The following is a 21,149-nucleotide window of genomic DNA, read 5'->3' on the forward strand; positions in this document are numbered from 1 at the left end:
CTGGATGCCGCTGACGCCGCTAGAGAGTCAAGATAACGTGACTGCATAGAACACCGTCGCCGCCATGCAGAAAGAGGAGGAAAGGGTCCCCCCCCCCTGTTCTTGTGTGGCGGATAGGGTGCTCTTCAGTTGCCGACGCGCCGGTTATTTCACGTAGGCCCCGGCACCTCGACGAATACGTGACCACCTTCCCACGGCTAGACCTGGTTCTTAGCGCTGCGGAAGCGAGGGTATCATATTGTTTGTGTCGGCATCGGCGGCGTTGTCCCTGAAACCAACTCCGCAGCTGGGGTTGACTCACTATCGGCGTCAGCGGCATCAGTCAGTCGCTGCTATCTCTTCCCTTCTCCCTTTATCGTGTTGTCCGCTTGCTGCGCGCGCTTCTGCCTCCATCGTTTGCCGCTGGGTGTACACGCCGCCCCCCTCCCCGCTCTTCGTGCGAGTCTCCGGTTGTCAAAGCGCCGGCTCGAACTTAATTCCTTTCTTCGCTCCTCCTCCAATGCAACCCCTGTGCGGTGGCAATCACAGAGCCAGATCGGTGGCGGCGGATCTGTATATGTGCACCGCCCGAGCCGAAATTGCCGCTGCCGTTCGCCCTGTGCGGTGGCAATCAGAGAGCCAGATCGGTGGCGGCTGATCTGTATATGTGCACCGCCCGAGCCGAAATTGCCGCTGCCGTTCGCCACTGCGAAATTATCTGCCAGTTCTTTCTGAGCCATGAGCGAGACGACCGATGGAAGTCCTCCGTCTGCTGCTGCTGCTGCTGCTAAACAAGCTGCCAGAGCAGAGGCCCAGCGCCGTCGCCGTCAGAATCCAGAGGTGCGTGCCGCCGAAGCAGAAGCTTACCTAGTGGAGTCTTTGTTAAAGGAATACGTGTGAAAAATAAAAAAAAAATTCTGTGATAGCGCATACATGTGTTGCTCGATTTCTTTGCCTCAATCTATCGAAAAGGTGAAACAGCTTATTTGCTGCGCTCAAATTTCGCATTAGGAAGTAACGTAATCGTCGGTAAATTTTTACAACAGTAACGCTACTAGAATATTTTATAGCATCTTTGCAGATGTCGAGGTGACAAGGTAAGGTATGATAAAAGTGCGTTACCTGTATTTCTTTCATTTCCCTTTGGTGTTGTTCTGTTTAACTGAGCATACGGGACCTGTCCTGCAGGCTAGGGAGTCAAGAGGACGACAGTAAGGCGAGGCTCCAATAAATCGCATGCTTCTTGGAAGGCGAGTGTCGGGAGCAGCCGCAGATACAGCGATTAGCTGCGATGCTGTTGCGGCTGCTTCTGAATCAGAAGCTGTTTGAAGTCAATGGTTATAGCGGCTGCGCGCTGCGATCTCAAAGCGTGTTCGTTGTTTGATCTCTAGTATCATGGCCGTTGGATAAAAAAAGCTATATTTTCTTTCCGGACAGAGGGTGCGTTGGAGGAAATTGGAAGATCTCTCACGTGTATGTTTGCAGCGTGTGCGCCGCTTGCATCCAACGGTTTCCATAGCACATCGGCTGCTCGAATGTAGCGTCGTCGCGTGTCGGTGCCTGTCTTATCGCCGGCCGCGCTGCCGCCGCGTCTGCTTTTGGGGAACTCCACATGCACGTAGTCACCGTGTTTGCGAGTGAACTTCGCATTCTTCTGCTCCCCGAAACGTGCTCATTTTGGATCGTACAAACTGCTATGCCATCCAGTGTATGTTAAAACGACGATAGCTTTTGTAAACCGGCGAAGAAATAAATGGTTATGAACTTGGGCGGACATGAAACGAGTCTAACGCTGCAGTTTTTACAGGGCGAAAACGGCTACGAAAGTGGGGCGGTACGAGGAAGTGGCATCAGCACGAGCAAGTGGCATGGTGCGAACGCCCCAAGCATTTATTACTTACTGGCTTTCGAACGAGAGGAGCATGCGCGAGTTTGTGGCCTAATGACTTGAGCACCACGCTCGACGATCGACGTTCAATGCCACCACATCGGCCACACATTATTTTCTTTTTATGAAAACGAGGCGAAAGAAGGAACCTGCCTGGGGCAAAGTCACAGGAATGAGGTTGGAACGCTGCGCATTAAATTTTTGGAATGTCTTTGTGTGTGCGTCCTAATTATTGTATACTAGACTCAACTGCTACACAACAAAAATACAACTACAAAAATCAACACAAATTACCCAATAAATTGTTTATTGAGAACACTCAACGGTAATATTGTTGTGCAAGTTTTGAGCCAACTCAATTGCTTTTGAAAATTTGTTAAGTCCGTTGTTTCAACAATTCCCCAACAATATATTGTGACAGGAGACGAGGCTGTACGCGTGTATAATTAAGGAATACATAATGTGTCCCGTGGCAATTGCCCATTACCACTCTTGTTATCCTTCATCACGTAAAAATGCCGTTCAAAGGGAAAGCTAGCTTTTGGAGACTGGCATTACGCAACTGAAAGATATCTATAGCGGCTCCACAGCCACCATAGTCCTCCATAAAGAAAGCAACAAAATCCCAATAAAGAAAGGTGTCAGGCAGGGAGATACGATCTCTCCAATGCTATTCACAGCGTGTTTACAGGAGGCATTCAGAGACCTGGATTGGGAAGAATTGGGGATAAGAGTTAATGGAGAATACCTTAGTAACTTGCGATTCGCTGATGTTATTGCCTTGCTTAGTAACTCAGGGGACCAACTGCAATGCATGCTCACTGACCTGTAGAGGGAAAGCCGAAGGGTGGGTCTAAACATTAATCTGCAGAAAACTAAAGTAATGTTTAACAGCCTCGGAAGAGAACAGCAGTTTACGATAGGTAGTGCGGCACTGGATGTGGTATGGGAATACATCTACTTAGGACAGGTAGTGACTGCGCATCCGGATCATGAGACCGAAATAATCAGAAGAATAAGAATTGACTGGGGTGCGTATGGCAGGCATTCTCAGATCATGAACAGAAGATTGCCATTATCCCTCAAGAGAAAAGTTTATAACAGCTGTGTCTTACCAGCACTCACGTACGGGGCAGAAACCTGGAGGCTTAAGAAAAGGGTTCTTCTTAAATTGAGGACGACGCAACGAGCTATGGAAAGAAGAATGATAGATGTAACGTTAAGGGATTAGAAAAGGGCGGTTTGGGTGAGGGAACAAACGCGAGTTAATGATATCTTAAACTCAAGGAAAAGAATTGGGCATGGGCAGGACATGTAATGAGGAGAGAAGATAACCGATGGTCATTAAGAGTTACGGAATGTATTCCAAGGGAAGGGTAGCGTAGAAGAGGGCGGCAGAAAATTAGGTGGGCGGATGAGATTAACAAGTTTTCAGGGACAACATGGCCACAATTAGTACATGGCCGGGATAGTTGGAGAAGTATGGGAGAGGATTTTGCCCTGCAGTGGGCGAAATCAGGCTGATGATGATGATGATGATAATGATTACGCAACGCGCCGTGCTCTCCGAGCTTCGAAGCCAATCTGGAGGTTTACAAAGGTGGAGTCGATTCAAGTGCTGACAGCGGCGAATTCATTCAATGAAAAACAGAGCACTGCATGGCAAGAAGCTCAATAGCGAACGTAGAAGCAGCTAGGCCTAACGTTGCAGCGGTGGTGGCTACGGCTGCCAGCGGTTCTGCGTGCGAGAGAGCCGTTTCGAGGTGGCCAGATAATCAAAATGGCGGCGTTGGTGGCTTTTAATAATGAAATTTCAGACCTGCAGTCAGGGCAATATACATTGACTATATGGGGTACGTGGCGGTGCCGCAAAGCCGTGCGAATTATCGGGCATGTTCTAAAAATTGGTCGTCTGGAAAGTCGGTCGTTAACTACTCCGGTAATACCTCGTGCCGATGGCATGGCGTCAATGACGATTCGTTGCAACTCCCTCTGGAGCCAGCATTAGGACGACTCTCATTCGCTTTCAATAAAGTTACCGCTAATTTTCCCTGATGAAAGCACAAATTCCCTGACTTTTGCCTGAGTATGTCCGGGCTATTCAAATTCCCTGAGAATTCCCGGTTTTCCCGGTTTTTCCGTTTGGTAGACACGCTGCTGGGCGCGCCGGGCACGTAGGTGCATGGACGCTTGCTCGAATAATGCTTAGAATAATGCAACAAATGAGATTACGAACAGTAATTGGCGTATATAGTGAGGGGCGTAGAAATGAATTGCACGAAATGCCGTATTATAGTGTAGACGCATGCGTGAACATAGTTGGAACACATTTCCCTCGACTACGACAGCTACAACCGCCTTGTGATCGCTGAAGTAGGTTGGTAATGGTAGGCAGTGCACTGAGGATGCGAAAGCCTTGAGGCAAGTCCAAGTTCGGCACCGACGAGCAACACAAGCCACTCGTTTTCACGCCGAAGCGCGTCCGCGCTAAAGCATGCAGAAATGAACATCGACGTGTCGTGGAGGCATACCGCACGGAAGGTATGCAACAAGACGTTACTGACGTCGTTCGGCGAGTTTCCTGGTGAGGGGTAGACAGCTATGACAATGAAGCCCCGTGATGTTGCAACGGCACACGCATCGCCACAACTCATGTGGGGCAGCGAGTTTTTAGGGAGCGCTCTGCTGTAAAACCATGGTAAACGTGGTGTGGCGCATGCATGATGCCAAGTTTCGTGAATACGTCGTTAGTAGCATTTCCTAGTGCAGTGCGTCAGACATTGTCATGTGCAAAGATGCAGTGAAAAAAGGTCAGCTGAGCACAAGCTACGTAAGCGAATTACGTGAGGTAGCGCACTGCTGCAGCCGTAAAAATGAGCATGCGCCCAAGTGTGTTCGTTGAAGTATGAATGCGTGAAACGCGTACGAACCTGTTTGCCGTCAGCTGCGGGCGAAGTAAAGTTCGGTGTCTCGGTAAGCCACGTAGGCGCGAGTGTAAAGGGGATTGCGGAATAGGATTGCCGATGACCTCGAATACACGACACCTTCATAAGACGATACAGATGATAACATGTCGCGCATGCGGTATTACGATGCACCAGATGCTTTGAAGTATTCCCGTGCGCATGATTATTACATAACCAGAGACTACCGGTATCCAAGCTGGCCACCATGCGTGGCCGGTCGCGTGCGAGCGTTGTGTCGTAATGCTTTTTATTCGGTGGCTGCTCGTGCACATGGTGACAGCTGCAGTCAGGCAATTGTGGCAGGTATGATTGCGTGTGCAGCCGTGTGCAAGGCCCAAAACTGTGTTATACCGTATGGTTCCAGTCACATGGACATTGAAAGCGTCGCCGAATAGACTTTTGTGTTTGCCTTGTAGCGTCGATGCAGTGGTTCATGCGCCAACCATGCGGATTGGAGCCTGCGCTCGTGGACTTGAATCCTCGCATGAACACGCACTAAAATCTCGTTATTTCCTCCGCACGTTGTCACATCATAGTGTGTGTTGTAGTTAGACGGATAATACATCTAGTCAAAGAAGTGTCGCATGGTAATCGTGTCAATATAGGCGCCCTGCATTGCGGTTTGCGCCCGACTTCTGTGGGCATCTACAAGCGAAACTCTGGGACGGCCAGCGTCAAAGGTAGCAAATCGCGAGACGCGCTGTGTCCATTCGCCGTGACACTTTTGATCGCTTATCACGAGGCAAAATTGTCGAAGTCGTGAAAATGTCGAAGTGCGCACGCACTGCATATGACTGCACAAAAACTGGTCGGTACTTGAAGCGCGAACAATAGTGAGCTTGAGCTTGTCAAAGTACAGTGCATAATACTCAGACGACCGATGACAAGTGAGCCACTGTCGTTCGGAAGGGCTCATTACTTTCATCGCCTTCCTAGCGAACGGTGCAGGTTATATTGGGGCGGAAAGTGAGAACATCTTAGCGCCCTCTGAACAGTGGACGGTGCCTATTGTACAGATAAGCAGTGAGCGTCATATTAGCTGGCAGTTTCGGCCGAAAGCGAAGCACTCAGTACGAGACCAAATTAGTGGACATCTACACGAAATAATGATAGTAGGTTTCTCGGCGGTATAAACTGGTAAGCAAAGGCATAGTAAATAAATTAGCAAGCATGGTGTCAGCGCACACAGAAAACATGAACACACCATGCTCAACAACCACGGACAGTCTCTGCCGAAACGCTGGCCTGAGAAAAAGCGGCAGCAGCAGTGAGCGAAGTGACCTTGCGCTGTCTATCGCTTCAACGCAAACTGAGCGCCAAGAACACAAAGCAGGCTCAAAGCACCAGGTGCGCTCGTTCTTAGACTGCGTCCTCAACGCAGATCGTTCTCAATATACGGCCGCGCGACCGTGCGCAGCCGCAGCATGAGCTGTTTCAGCTAGAAAAGAACGTAGGCCTTTCTACCCTCCCCCGGGTACGTCGAAAAGTTGGGTGTTCCTCACAACGGAAAACGAACCCGCCTCCCTCCCTGCCAGTCGGGCGAGATTGAGCCGCGATCGTCAGATGCCCTCGCAAGCTTTCACTCGCAATGCAGCGTAGGACCCGCTGCGACGGTGTCATCATCCTTGGAATTTACACGGAGCATCACGACAACAGCGACGGCAGAAATGCGGCTGGAGTGTCCATATATCTCCTGTGGCATTAAAATAATGATTGAAATTTTATAAATCAAGCAACTTACTTGCCCAGGGTTTAAGAACTCCTGACTCTGACGACTGAAATGCCGACCTCACCACTCGCATCATGCACGCTGGAATGACAGTTTGCCATCGTGAAAGCCAAAATTTCTCCTACAGCCTCTTTCACTGATGGTCCCCTTTCTGTGCTGCGTCTTCTTCAAACTACTTTGTTCTTGTGTTTGCGCTAAGCCTTCCGCACATTGCCAATTTCGGTATGCCTTGGCAGCTTTCCTCTTGTTGCCCCGTTCCGCTCCGAAGCCTAAGACCCCGTTCGCCTTTTGCTCGCTTGAGTACGGCATGATTTCATCACTGCAAACAAATCCTTCGAAATGGTTGCGCGGCACGACAGTAAAGGCAGTTGAGCTCACATGCATCTAGTCACTGGCACAGCTTGCAAGAAAAGAGGCGTTGTAACAAATGATGCTCTCTCTCGCACAGATTGCAGATGTATGGCGCATGTTTTGTCTGTATATTTTATATTTCGCATCGACTTGAACGGTGGAAAAAAAATGAAAAAAAAATTGCCCTTCTTGTGATGCCGGGCTCTGCGAGAACAAGTCCACTAGTGCGGAGGCGTTGACATCGGCTCCAACTTTCATCAATGTTCTCGAGTGGCCCTCCCTGAGAAACCGGGCGATTTATGCCTTAACCGACGTGGCACGTCAACAGGACTCTCCCGATACAGGATTTTCGTCGGTTGGCGGACGTTTCGCCGTCTGCAAGTGTTTCAAACACCGCGAGCGTAGGCATAAGCATACTCCCGCGCATCTGAATCTTTGAATCCAGGATGGAAGTTGAGGAGGGAGAAGATATTACTCAAGAAGAGGGATGGGCGACACGGGATGGATGGTGGCGTAGGGCCGCCGGACCATAAGGTGCCGGGAAGAGTATTCTTCGGGTCAAGACGGTAGCAATACAAGTGGCAGACGGAAGGACGGAGGCCGCAGCGCCGCTCGACGCGAGGCGATACGACGCGTCACCACTGCTTCGAGGCTAGTTCGACTGCCGAGGGACACTTTTCGCATCATTGTCAGACCGCGCGACGGCCTGAATGTAAACAAGGTCCGTAAAATACGCTTTGAGCAAGCCTTGGCCATGACAGCATCCTTGGCTCCGGCCGCAATAGAAGAGGACACGATGTGTTCCAATGGAGTTCAGAACATTTTTGGGGTGTGTACTCCTCACGAGAAAAACGCGGACGCTTCTACCCGAGTGCAGAAAACCAGGCTCGGTGAAGGCACGTCTGGTGTGGTGGCGTACCTGGCGCCATTCGAGAATACGTGTAGAGGAGTCATAAGAGGAATCAACGTGGAAATGAGCGAGGCTGCACTCAGAGCGAGAATGGTTAATTATCGGAATCCTGGCGATTTGGAGGCCAGGCGGATCATGCATACTACAGCTGTGATAGTGCTTTTCGAGGGAATGAGGGTGCCCAAGTACGCGGCATACGGCGCGACCATATTTCGCTGCACGCTCTACCAACGCGATGCGGAAGTCTGCTACGGCTGCGGAGGATTGGGACACCGGGCTGACGTGCGTACCGACCCGGGAAGCAAGGGGTGTCGCAACTGCGGCAAGCATTCGCCGCCGAAAGATCACCAGTGCGATCCGCAATGCACGTTGTGCGGTGGCCCGCACCCCAGAGCGGCGAAAGAGTGTAGGCACAAATTTCAAATTGTATATATCGTCAGAAAATAACGGCGGCAGCGGCGTCGACGCGCCGAGCAGCTGAAGCTGGGAACCGACGTCATCACGGCGGGCGGCAGGAGCCGCTCGCGTGCGCCAGCTGTGCAGGAGCGCAGCACCGAAAGAAGCCACTCTCGCACGTCAGCTGCGCGGAAGCGTGGTGCAATCGGGCAGGGCCCCAGATCAAAAGGTCGGTCGGTGTCCAGCATGAGGATCCAGGAGGAGCCTACCTTAGCGGAACGCGTCAAAGGGAAGAAGAAGGAGCTACAGAGACCCACGGAGGTAACGCGGTCGGCGTCGCCAGAGCATGGTGATGTATTATTTAAGGAAGTTAAGAAGGTAAGAGAAGAGGTACGCCGACTCCAAGACGCCAAGGCAAACCCAACGTCCATGAAATAGAGGTGAGCTACCCGACGCCACAGGTAGTCGAACATATACCCCGCGTAGGTCTCGTTAAAGCAAAGCGTAAGGCCCCCTTCCTAACGACGAGAGCGACCCGGAAACGTCTGAGGGAGAGGCGCAGCAAAGAAAGACGTCGGAGGAACTACTTAGGATAAGTGGAAAAAATCAGGAAAGCGTGACGCTTTTCGTCCAAAGAGTGACGGTACTAGAGAAAAAGGCGGCGATTAAGGCCAAAGCCAAGGTCCGAGCGCAAAGCAAGGCAGTGAATCACTCCGAGGTTGCTCCAGATGTGGAGCAAGGCATGTCAATGTCGCCTCATGGCTGGCGATCACAAAGAGCTGGTATTATGATAGTGGAACTGCGCTAGTTTTTAAAAGCGCCAGGCTCCGATACGGCAATTTTGGGCAAATGAGGTGGAAAAACCGCAGCCCCTCTTTCTGGTTGAGCTGTGTCTTTGGGAAGCATCAGAGGGTGCGGCTGGCTGTGAACTGGTTGTTGCTTCTACAAGACTTCCTAGTTTCATTGCACAGGGCAATGGGAGGCAGCAAAGTCCAGCTCTTCCTTGACGGACCAGCTGAACCTGGTCAACCGAGTGAAAGGGGCAGCTAAGGCAGCTGGACTGAGGGGCCCACCCGCAACAGAGCATGTGAGCATACTAGACCTGCATACTAGACGATGTTTATCCTCTCTTTCTGGGCATCAGGCCGAGATAGCATTTAGTTCGAAATAAAAAGTACGCAGCGAATAGATAGCATTTTGCCTTAACAAAAATACTTAGTTGCTAGGGCAACAGAGTGCGGGAGAGAAATTGGGCGCACTTAGGTTACTATATGCGCATAGTTTCAAGGAAAAAACTATTTTCATTTACAGTAAGAAATGAATATTTGCACTGCTCCTTCGCCTCTGATATTAAAGCAACTTGTCATCTAGGGAATAAATGTCAACTAACTGTTTACCATAGTAAATGTGAGTTCTGCAGCATGAAACTCGTGATATATAGATATTTGGCGCATGCTAAAGTTTTTCAAACACATCAGAAGGTACCAACGTGGTCCCAACGAGACGATACCAGGATACAGAAAGCACCAGTCTAGCACACCAAACAACGTCAAACACACCAAAAGGACCGGGTCGGGTACACCAAGCACACCAAACCTGGCTAACCATACACGCAAGGACGGTAGCACCAGACGCACCAGGCCGGGCTCACCGTATACACATGGATGGACACACCTGAAACCCCAGGCCCGTTTCTTAAAACCCGCTCTCCTGTAAACGATAAACACCAAAACCGGTTTAGTGTGTTCTTCGACTGAGATACGGCGTCTGATCATGACTGGCGCCTAGCGCCGATCGGAATAAGATCGGCTGCAGCGTGAAATGAGACGGCAGCTTCATTTTATGCATGTCTTTACGTTACATGGAGATAGGATGGACAGCTGTGTTTCGCGGTGCCGCGTCCGTGATGAAGTGTATATTATTAATATATTTACGCCAACAATTTCAGGCTGCATAGTTATCTTAAAAGTCAGAAATGCGCATGCGGACTTTTAAGTAGATTCCCTTCAACTTTCAGATATAATGATGACAGGCGATGCTGGTACCTGGAAACTTCATACCGCTACTATTGAAGCTAGGTGAAAATAGGCATATAATTTGTAGTGATGACATTCAACTGCCTTTTTTACCTTTTTATAGAAAATATTTTCGAACTCTAAGTAAACGCAGCAGAAACAGGCTCCCTTAACAAATGCTATTATTATTAACACAAACGCACGCTTCCACATGTAGCTAACGCGGAAACGATACCTGTATCCTTGCGTATGCTGGCGGGAACATTTGGACTGTACCGAGCTGTGTCTTATATCTTGTTGCTGTAAGATCCGTAAAAAATAACCTTTGTTTCGAATGCTAGTATTCGCCAATAGTCATTTTTAGATCCTCAACCGTCTTAGTATTACTACAGATTCGTGTAACTGTCGCTGAATGTTTCTCAGTAGTGTGCTGCTGGATGGTCAGTTCAAACAACAACTTTAGCGTAAAAATGGGAATGATAAGAAACGGGGAAAGGATGACCTCTGCCTTTGTCCCCACTCTCTTTTTTTTTACATCGAAGCTGTTTGCGGCTAGGGTTCCTTGCAAGTTTCGTGTTCGCCAATAAATATATGTGACCAAAAACTGCCATCATCATCAATGGCTCGTGCCACTGGTCTCGCGACCGTCGTCGTCTTGTCACACAGCGGCTCCGTTGCTGCTACTCATAATAGCCTGCCTACACTGCCCCTCCCTCCGCGAAGGCGCTGGTGGCACTGAGTGCGGTGATTTGGTCCTCAAATTATTTGACTCTATATATGGCGAAATGAAAACATGAATGTATTTGACGAATGAATAACGGGACTGAATGCGGATGCATAACAACAAATGTAAAAAATAATTATCGGTTTTACGTGCCGAAACCACGATATCATTATGAGGCACGCCGCAGCGGGGGACTCGTACTTTGGACCACTTGGGATTCTTTAACGTGCACCTATATTTAAGCTTGCATTTCGCCCCCATCGAAATGCGGCCGCCGTAATTGGGATTCAATGCCGTGACCTCGTGCATAGCAGCCTAATACCATAGCGACTAAAGAGCCACAGCTGGTAAGAATAATTGTGTGGGCGCACCCTTCCTCGCGATGACCAGCGATCAAGACAATAGATGTGTTCGTATATTTGTTCCAAATTCTTTTTCAGCGCTTTGCTATGGGCAACACAGCTTCTGTGGTCAACTACCTTCATAGAGTGGAATGGCTCACGATCTTTCTTCATTTCCATCTTTAGGGCGAAATTCTTAGAGCTCTTTCAAAATCGTGATGGGGGGTACAGAAATTGAGGGAGTTATCACCTATTGCACAAGGGGGTATTAGCCGCTCTTTCTTTTACGCTATGGAGAAATTGCTGTTTGGGTAGGCATAGAAATGCTTAGGCATTCAAAAAGTCAGCTTCGCCCGAAACGCGACGCATCGATTGCAATATCAAATTAGTCGACAGCTATACGAAGCAAGGATGGTATTGATATTGCCCGTATAAACATGGAAACATTCGCTTACTAACTCAACTAACAAACATGGTGTCAGCGCGCTCAAGCAAACATCAACACATCACGTTCGATGAGCGCGGGCAGTCGATGTCAAAACGCTGCTGTGAGCAAGTGTGGCCGCAGCAGCAGCATCCAGCAAATTGACCGTGCGGTCTATCTATTCAACTCAATAGAGGAGAGAACACGGGGCGCACAAAGGTGTGCGCCACCCGCAGATCGCTTTCCAGATACGGCGCGGCCGACGGCGCGCGACCATGCTTACTTCAACCCTTGGCGGAGTCGAAGCGGCCCCTCGTCCAACCCGCGCTGCCTTCCTGCTTTCCTCCACTTATGGCACGCGTGACCGAGCCGCGATCGTCAGTTGACCTTGCACCCGGCGGACCGTACACGTCACAGATGGCTTTCAAAACAGCGCGGCGCGGTCGAGGTGACGCAGGAGGAGAGAAAGGTCATTGACGGCGGCCGTACTTCTTCGTGGAAGCGGCAGCAGCACGCACGCGCACTTTGTTTACGACGCTGCGTGGGCTCAGAGCTTCATTCTACATCGCTAGGCGTGACGCCGAGCCAGGTCTTAGTCACTGGTGGGGAGGGCAGAGAAAGTACGCCGCAGAGGAAGAGGCTAGAGCAGCTCGAAATGCCGCTCGTCGTAGCTGCTGTCGGGACGAAGTGTTTATCAAAGAAGCTACGTCAGCGGCTGACGAGCACAGAAGCTGAGTGTGAATTTAAAGTTCAACAGAAAGTTCAACAGCAGATCACCAGAATGTCCAACTAGGCTTCCACTTTCACATACTTTGACAGTTCTGAGCGCCTCATGTAATTTTTTGCGCATGTGCAAATTTGTCCGAAGTATTAACATCTAGATTTGAAGCGTTTCTTCAGTAAAATCCATTAAAATCTAGTATTTTGCTGAAAAAAGCGCTAAATATTTCAAGTCAAAGGAGAATTCTTTGAATATGCTACTGCTACACTTCTACTCTCACGAACTACAGTGGAGTTAGTAAAGTTCCCGAAGTTTGCGCAAATAAACGGCCGTAAATGCGTATAGGTTACGGTAGCCGCGAGGCGTTGGCGCGTGCATCAATCCACTCTGAGAGGTCATTAGCACGTCACCTTGTTTTATTGACGCAAATCGCTGAATAGACATCATTAGAAAACTTCAACACACATCTGTGACTGACTTAGCAGGTGTTGCTTCTCCGAAAATAGAAATAACGATCTTGTTTCGGTCAGCGGTAGATGCTATAAGCCTTCCAAATGAGGTCACTAATTAGTAGATCCCAAATGGTTAGAACTGTGTTAGGTAAACGATGTAGCGCTAATGATCACTAATATTTCTGACAAATCATAAACCTGTTGATTTCTACTTATCTATATGCGGTTTGCTGTTATGTAAATTGCCCATGGCGGGGTACTTGCCGTTTCGCATTAGCGAATTATAACCTACGTGTCACGTCAGTATTGTGATATGTCAGGATAGGCTGGTCCTATGAGCGAAAGCCTATACCGCGCTGTTTTAAAGCACAGCAATGCGCGACATTTTAGAAAACCGATAATGGGCATTAGCGGCGTGGCGTAAACCCGAGTCCATGGCTTGTCCTCTCAGATACATTTTACTATGCCGCATTTAGAAAAGTTTTATATTCGCATGCAATAATCAAAGCTACAAGCATGAACGCCGCAGAGTGACGATTGAATTGGCATTCTTGAGTGAGCAGAACGCCACACCGGCCTGTAATGACAGTCCAGGGCCTCTTGCAAGCAACGGCCTTTCCAGAGTCGCGGCATAACGCATTGTTATTAATATTACTAATACTGCTGTCACGGTCACGACGGCTACCGCTACTGGCTCAACCGATACTACTTTGAAATCTACTATGCCGAAAAGCAAATGGGCGATTATTCACGAATAGCTTTCATGCGTATTGCAAACCAAAAATAGGCTTATTGTGTGACTGCAATGTATCTGCCATCATTTCCTATCAAATTTCAATTTACAATAGGCTGAGTAACATTCATTTTAGGTCGCATTATGCATCAGTCGTGGTGTCTAAGTGGCTTTGGCATTGCCTTGTTAAGCACCAAGTCGCGAGATGAGATTTCGTCAGCCGATGCAAAATTTCGATGGCGGCGAAAGGAGAGAAGGCATCGGTACCGAGTACTGGTTGGACGTTAAAGGACCCCCGGTGGTGAAACTTGTTGAGCATTGAAGAGGAGATAAGGAGAATACATTAGGAGATTATTCTTTGCAGAATGATCTTGTTGCCTAAAACCATGAATTCGCTGACTCAGACGATGTTGTTGTCTGTATTTTTGACATGCACATGTGATGTGGAGTTCAAGAGCGAATTCAGACACACCGCACTAATTTCCTCACACATCATAGCCCACGCTTTGTTTCAAGAATGCTGCGTGTCAAGACGCACTCATTACGTGTGCCTCTTAGTCATTGCAGGTGTTTCTCGGGGCGTTGAACCTTTTTAGCGTGTTTTGAGAACCACCGCTCACACTTGCAATTGCAAATTAGTATTCCTAGACTGCCTACCAAAGATGCAGCTGTGTGCAGATGTGCAAGTGATATACCTGTCTTCAGATGCACGACAAGTCAGTACTTTTCCTTTAGGTAAAAAAAAACTCTCTTAGAATCTAGAGATTGTAGCTGTCTATGTTAGCTTAATTTCTATGTGGTGCCATTGCTGAGCACGGGCTGGTTGGATTGACCCCAACCACAGTGGGGGCATTTTCATGGAGACAAAACGCAAGGCAAAAACGGCCAGACCTATCCCACGCTGACTGTCGACGGTAATGTCATTAGCATTGGATCAATACAGCGACACAACATATTGTAACTGCCGAAACGGGCTATAGTGGATCCTTTACTGACAAGGAATCCCACTTTGTAGCTTCGCTATGAACACTCGGCGCCAGGTGACGTCCTTTTCGGCCAAGCCTGCGCGTGGCGGGAACGGGGTTGGCGTTCGCCTCTGGCGTGTTGCGGTGCATCGGCTATACTAATCATTGCACTTTAAGGGAGCATTCGTCAACGTCAGTCAGGAAATCATGTTAACTGATCTGTCGAAAACCAACCGCGGGCGTAATTTTTCAGTACGTCTTAGAATTGCGAACAGAGACACGCATACTTGCGCATACGGGATACCGAACACGGTCGATGCACTCTAGGTTCCAGAGGTGCACAACAGGGCGCTGTCATCTCACATCGGTTTTGAATCTGGCCATGAAGAACTGGCCTGCCCAGCTGAAGGTCCGTCCACGCGGTGGAACACGCACTCTACGCGGACGATATCACCATCTGAGCCACGCAAGGCTCTTTGGGAGACACGCAGGTAAACCAGGAGCAAGCGACGACCATAGTGGACCAATATGCTCACGCTTGCGGCCTCCAATGCTCCCTCTAAAAGTCTGAGTTCGTGCATGTCCGCCCCTCGGCCAAATTCATGCCCGAAATTGCTCTTTCTCGCTCTCTCTCTCTCTAAAGTGTTGTCCAATCCCTCAACCTGAGATTAGAGTCCTCGGACTTTTCATGAACTAACACCGCTAGTCTAACACAACACTAGGGAAGCTGATAAAGGTCTCACCAGATGGGTCGCATGGCCCGCCGGGTTTGCAACAAGCACGGGGTCTCAGATGCAAAGGTGTCTTCCCCGACTACACCTACAACCTCTCAGACGGATAGAAGAGCGTGTACGTACGCCACAAGAATAGCGCTATGGTCTGCACAAGTGCCTTCCTCGCCAGAACATGACACAAACATACCATCATGGCAGACACCTGGATAACGCGGAGGCCCCTTGCACGCCATTATGACTCGAAACCCGGTGATTTTACGTGGACGTCGCCCACCATGGGCGACGGTTTACGGCCGCGGTGGTCCAAAAAGTGAAAACAGTTAACGGCCTCGGCTTTCGCGCTAGGGACATAACATATGCGGAAAAATTTGCCATCGCGTTGATTGCATAAGATTCTCGCTCTCAAACTATCATCACCTACTTGCGAGGGGCCGGTCGGAACTACGAACAGCGTCATATTCCATGCGTGGTCAAACATCCTTTAAACTAGCTGCCAAACTGGGGACCCCCATACCCGTCACAAGGAATTGGATGGACATGTGGCAGCGGACGCTGCAGCACACGCGATTTCTCACTGGGCTCCTTTCTTCTCTGATCCCGCCGTTCAGGACTCCACCTCCAAACCAATCTAATCGCTTACAGAAGTTACAGCCTATTATTAATCTGGCCACGAACTCTACTCGTTTGCGTGTAGAGGCCGCAGAAAGGAGGAGGAGAACCTGCGGCTCCATCTTTTTACCAACACTATGTTTTGCCGGGCGGTTCTCAAGCATTTCGATCCAGCCTTTATGGTAGCTTGTCCGCAGTGTGCGGAGAAGTCCTCGGAACTCTACCACATGATGTGGTCTTGCCCTTGAAACCCTGCTTTCCCCCCTCACCCAACCACAAACGCAACCTCAACCGACCCGAGAGGTCTGAGAGGCTGGCCTGCTTGCCTGCTCAAACCTACGGGCCTAAAAGACCCTACCTGATGGCGCTGAACCGGCAGCTACCGCCACTGGGGGCCCGTACTAGGGACTTCGCCTAGTGTTTCTTAAGGGTGGAGACTTCAGGCTCGTCCCGAGCACACCTCCTAGCATTTATTGAAAGACCACTAACCGTTTTTCACCACCACCATAACGCGTGTCCTCTGAAATGGAGGGCGCGCCAGTTCGTAAGAGCGAATGCCGAAGCGAATTATTAAGGCGCACAATTGGAGTATATTTGCTGTTCATCCCGGAATTATGACACATTCTTGAGGAATCAACGAGAAGCACAACGATTGCCCTAGAACAAAAAAGCGCAAGGAATGAACTATACAATGGTCCATTCAACAGGATTGACTGTCATCACTGGCCTTCAGCCTTCTCTAAGTGGTATGGTATAATAAAACTTTAATCAAGACGTGCGGACCATGAGTATTCACAAAGCGGGCAACTCCCACGTGGGAACCGAAAGGCAGAGCTTCTCGGCCGCGTCGTGGGTCTGCTGGACAGCCCAGAGTTGGTCAGTTAGAAGAGGGCTGCGGAGAACCGCCTCCCATTTGGCCGAGCTGTTATCGATGATAGAGGGTAACTGGGCACACCGCCAGAGCATGTGCTCTAACGAGGCTATTTATCGACACTTGCGGCAAGTAGCCTCCACGTAAGTACACGGATTTGTTCTATGTTTGAGCTACCGATTGGGATACGTATTCGTTTACAGTAGACGGAGCGTTAGTGCTTTAGCTCTATCGAGCGGCGGATGAAGAAGGAAGTAGGTTCTACTGCTAAGAAAGTGGTTAGTAATCTTGTATTAGGTGAGTCTGCTTCCGATTGCTCGGGAGTAGCGCGGTGGGCAATTTCGCGCGCAACCCCTTGAGCCGACTCTTTGAGGTTGGGAGGAGCACCCTTTATCTGACCCTGATGTGCGGGAAACCAACAAATGAAGTGGTGCGTGATTACCTTGCCGCCAAGAAGTCTAATGGCCTGTTTGGAAAGGGTGCCTTTTTCAAATTGTCTAAGTGCAGACCTTGAGTCACTATAGATGGCAACCCATGAGCAATGCAGCACGGCAAGCGCAACAGCCACTCGTTCACCAATTTCCGAGTCCCTTGTCCGTGCAGAAGCAGCATTGGTGATTCCTTGCCGACCATCAACATTGCCAATGGTGAACGCCCGACATGCATTAAAAGAAGCAGCATCCACAAAGCTGACCTGTCGATGATTACTGTGTATTTGCCTAAGGAGGTTGGCCGCCCTTGCCCTTCTGCCACGGTTATGATCGGGGTGCATGTTGCTAGGTATAGGCACGACCGTATTGTTCTCACGAATCGACGAAAAAACGTCAGAGAACACCTCCGCTACTCTGCCGGGTTGATATCCGAGTACCTGCAAGATGGATTTCCCTACCTTCGTTGTTGTGAGGCTAAATAGCTAGGTGCGCTCTGGGGCTCTGCAATATCTTCTAGAGTATTATGAATAAAAAGCGCCATTATGCGCTCAGTAACAAGTGTACAGGGGTAAACCGAGAACCCGCTTAGTAATCTTCCTAAGCTGTGTATTCAATTTATCCTGCTCTGCCGGTTTCTATGGATGTATGGCTAGCACGTATGTAAAGCGGCCCTGAACCAAGGCATGCATTAGTCGAATAACATTTTCTTCCTTGAGTTCATTATGCCGATTTCCTACCCTACGAACTAACCAAACGGCACTTTCAATTGTAACAATTAGCTTGCCTACAGTCTTGACCTTTGTACCCTCAGACTCAACGATCATGCCAAAAACCTTGAGTGAATCGACGCTGGGTAGGCTGCAAGCGTTTCTTTTATATAGGTAATTGTCTCTGTATATAACGATGTCTACCGCTTGGGGCTTGGACCACGTTTCTTGGAACAATACAATTAGGGTTCCGAATTAAAGGGGGAGCACCATAGACCGGTGGGTTCGAGATAGGTTTTGATAGTGTCTATAGCGTCCTGTAAGCCTCCCTCAAGCTTACCATCATTGCGTCCTGTGCACTATATATTTATATCATCAGCATACATGGTGTGTTTGATGCCTTCAATCTCGAGATGCTTTGTGCTAAGGTCGAGCATGGCTATATTGAATAAAGGGGGAGAAATGATTGCGCCCTTTGGTGTGCCTCTCTCGCCAAGATCCAGCAGTTGTTATTTGAGATCGGCCACCCGGAGGGTAGCCTTCCCTGCCTAGAGGAACGATCTAACATAGTTGTAAAATTTCTCACCTAGACTGAACCGAAATATCGAGGCAAGGATATGTGAATGTAGAACGTTGTCGAACGCCTCCTCAAGATCAAGTCCAAAAATGGCCAGAGTGTCGTTAGAGCCATTGTATATGATTTGATTCTTAATGAGTTTCACACTATCTTGTTTGGATAGGCCTGCTCTGAATAATATTATACTACGGGGGCAACTGTCGTTATTCTCCTAGACCGCGAGGCCGTTTGAGGACCGCGAGCTCCGCTTCCTAATCCACACTGGATATGAGCGAGAAGGGCCTCAAGTTGTCAACGCTAGGTGTCTTCCCAGGTTTGGGGATGATTACTGCGAGAGCAGTCTTCCAAGGTAATGGGACGCTTCCAATCCTCCAAATTACATTAATTTACTCTGTGAGGTAGGCGATTGATTTATCATTTAGATTTTGAAACATCTTGTTCGAGATGCCATCCGACTGAGGTGCGGATCTACCATTGAGTCAATGTAGAGCCCAGCGAATTTCCTCAACGCGAAACTCCGCATCCAGGTAGGAATTGGCCCCAGTAATCGAGATGCACATAAAACCACCCTGACCTGACTGGAAGATATTGATCAGCAAGCGTGCGGATTAACTAATCCTGAGAGATCATTCGAACGGCTTCATGTATGGTGCTACCAATGACATGCCTCTGATTAGACTTAGTAGTGGTCTCGCTAAGCTGGTGCTTAAAGGGAACGGCTACGTGAGATGGTCGGTTTCTTATGTGTGCGAGAGAAGGGGGAGTGCAGCGTCTTGGCGTGAGCAGGCTTTCCAACACATGCAAACTTTACGCTTGCACTGGGTTATGGTAGCTGCATGCAGGCTGTTTCACAACACACGTGCGAAAAGAAAATTCGCGGCGCTTGCCGATGAACCCTGTGTCAAGGGTGGGAGATAAATATGCACCTTCCATTCAGCGTGCTCACTATTTTTTAGGAGAAGGCAAAGCACGCATTATTGATAAACTCCGGTAGTAATCGTCACGGAAGTGGTTAGAGCGCAACACTGTTGTTCTTGAGCGCTCGAAGTTGTTTCGCTTCACAGTAGCCTCCTACTTAGCTGAAAGCTAAGTGGGAGCCTGCTGGTGTTTGTGCAAGCGTAGGCTGCACAGAACGCCGGCATGATCGACCTACAAGTTCAATTGATGCTGCGGACGTCAACTACCACTCCTATATACACAGAAATAAAGCAATGTAGGGTCGAGCGAAGCAGATTAGGACGGCACGCACGCAGATATAAGAACGGTCAGGCACTATCGCGGAGACTGCGAAGGAGCGGAACACAAGTGTTGACGTCACTAAGCCGCGGTTTCCGGTCTCCGCTCGCATCGTCAGCGTCAGCAGCAGCGCGCGGCGCTCGACGGGGCGCAGAGCTACAGCGCAAATTTAACCGACGATTGCGTCGCTCGCAAGTGAAAAATCCCCCATCCCAAAAACTTTACCTTAATGGTTTATAAGGTTCCCGCATCCGTATATGAGCGTCTTATTGAATTCGCAGACTCTTCAGCTTCCCTTTAAGCAAGTGCCAAGTTTTACCATTACGCATCTGGCCTTTTACGGAATCGCAAAGCTCGTCCCACTGCTGTTTAGAGATTGCACAACGCGTTTGTCAATTTAATATATGTTTATTCAACATATCTGAGCCTACTCTTAGGTCGCTCACACTTCGATGTGTTCAGAATTGACTGTTTGGCCTCTAGCAGGTGAGTTAACCTACTGTCCATTTTCTCAGTAGGAATGTTGGTGCAGACCTTAGAGTTTGCACGTCGAACGTCCCCTTGTACCTGACCCATCCATTGTTCTTTGGTAAATCATGAATCTGAGGGTAACCATCTCCTCCCGGAGCTTGCGGATTTTCTCCCAGTCCGTGTACGAGAATTCGCACTTTTTTACCCACGATAGAAAGCTGGGTCTCACAAATATATAGGTTACTACCAAGCTTCTCACCCATTCTGCCAGACGTGGTTACCCTTATCTTTATCATATTGATAACCCCAGGCTTGAACCGAGGCGTTAAAGTCCCCTGCGACAATAAGAGGGATTGAGCCTGCCAGGTCTACGGCCTTGGGGAGCAGAGTCTTGCACCATTGCCTTCCATCGTCATATGATCCAAGTCATGAACATATATGCTGCCTCCGTGACCAGACCAAGTATGATATCTACTATGACATACTCAATATTACTACCAGCCTTTTTGAGATCATGTCTTATATGAGTGAGTTTCTTGCCAACGAGAGTACGTAGCGCTCTCCCCCTACCCCGATTGCGCGGCACCCAAGCGAAACCTAGTAATCGAGATGTCACGCGAGAAGGTTTCCTGCAATTCGATAACCTAGGGCTTCCTTACACAACTACGTTGATGTTGCTGTAGGGGACCTTTCTTCCGAGAAATCCCTAAAGTTGCACTGCCAAATTCGGAATGTCTCGGAATGTCTCACAATGCCAAATTCTAAATAGGCTCCACGAACGGAGAGAATACTTTATGACATCAACAAAACCTTATACCGAGAAATATAAAGGATAATAGCGCCGTCATCTTTCAAGACCACATGTTTTATTGCGGACATTCCGTCGGCTTGGAAAGAAGCAAACCTAATCGCAGTCCTG

The 21,149-nt window shown here is 49.1% G+C and overlaps 1 protein-coding gene across 1 annotated transcript in view; it reads left to right on the forward strand.

Annotated features, from left to right (window-relative positions):
* Positions 1–8,414: 8,414 nt before the first annotated feature.
* LOC142563264 (uncharacterized) overlaps positions 8,415–21,149 on the forward strand; it is a 76,895-nt gene continuing 64,160 nt past the window's right edge. The window contains exon 1 of the mRNA XM_075673817.1: positions 8,415–8,659. The gene's annotated coding sequence lies outside the window, so the exon portion shown is untranslated. The remainder of the gene's footprint in view (positions 8,660–21,149) is intronic.

This window comes from Dermacentor variabilis, chromosome 11, assembly GCF_050947875.1.
Source record: "Dermacentor variabilis isolate Ectoservices chromosome 11, ASM5094787v1, whole genome shotgun sequence".
NCBI classification, from domain to species: domain Eukaryota; kingdom Metazoa; phylum Arthropoda; class Arachnida; order Ixodida; family Ixodidae; genus Dermacentor; species Dermacentor variabilis.